Genomic DNA, 1,000 nt, shown 5'->3' with positions numbered 1-1,000 from the left:
CTAAATAATATTAAATTTTACTAAATTTACTAAAGAATATTAATTACCATTTAAGTATTCCTTAAAATTAAACTATATTACTAATTTAGTTTTTTATTTTTTTTAGAGAGGTTGCCCAAGTGAGCCCACCTTATTAGGGTTCCACAAATTATGTCGGCCATATGTCTTGATAACCATATAGCGCCCACCAGACGAAGGTGAACATGGCATATTTAGCCAATTGACCCTTTGATATTACTAATTTAGTTAATTGTTTAATTACTAAAATATTTTTTTTTATAAATAATATTAAATTTTAGTAAATTTACTATTAGAATTGGAATTGATTCATTACTAATACATGAATCTCTATAATTAGGTAAATAAAACCACTTAATTTTTTTAAGTAACTAAAACAATATATAACATTACTAATTTAATAATTACTTAATGACTTTCAATAGTTAAATTATTTAATTAACTAAATTACTTAATAGCTCATGTCGCCTCCCATTTTATGGTGGAACATGACTGGCGCATGAACCTAGACAGGTATAGTCTATTAAGACCAAGCAAGCCTCTTTAACGTTCATCATTAAACATTCATCAATGCGGAAGCATACATAAACATCCATAGGCATACGATATCTACTCATGCATGCCATCATACAGAACATTACACACATATAGAACTTCTCAACATATTAGTGTAAATGCAACATTTCATATATCATAAGAGTTCCACATTTTCAGTGCACCATAATATTTCCATGTCTCAACACCCTCGAGTGTCCATATGGGCTTTGAGCCACTTCATACATTTAACATAACATTCATAATGTAATATGCCTAAATAGTTGGCTACATTATTGTAACATACTTAAAATCCATAAACCATGTTCACAGTCTATAAACATAAACATAACATAGATTAACTTGTCAGCGGAACATGACCCGACTCGCTAGGCATTGTCAGTTAAAATTCTACCACGCAAGTATACGTATCGAATAGATAGTATAT

At 29.5% G+C, this 1,000-nt stretch overlaps 1 non-coding gene across 1 annotated transcript; it reads right to left on the bottom strand.

Annotated features, from left to right (window-relative positions):
- Positions 1-103: 103 nt before the first annotated feature.
- Positions 104-232, bottom strand: LOC149526354 (U11 spliceosomal RNA). Its single transcript, XR_016352100.1, has one exon. It is a non-coding gene; the product is annotated as a U11 spliceosomal RNA (small nuclear RNA).
- Positions 233-1,000: the final 768 nt, after the last annotated feature.

Source organism: Theobroma umbraticum, unplaced genomic scaffold (assembly GCF_002168275.2).
Source record: "Theobroma umbraticum cultivar Fairchild unplaced genomic scaffold, ASM216827v3 scaffold_106.0, whole genome shotgun sequence".
Taxonomy (NCBI): Eukaryota; Viridiplantae; Streptophyta; class Magnoliopsida; order Malvales; family Malvaceae; genus Theobroma; species Theobroma umbraticum.
Note: the sequence above shows the minus strand (reverse complement) of the source record. Positions and strands in the feature narration are given on the sequence as shown.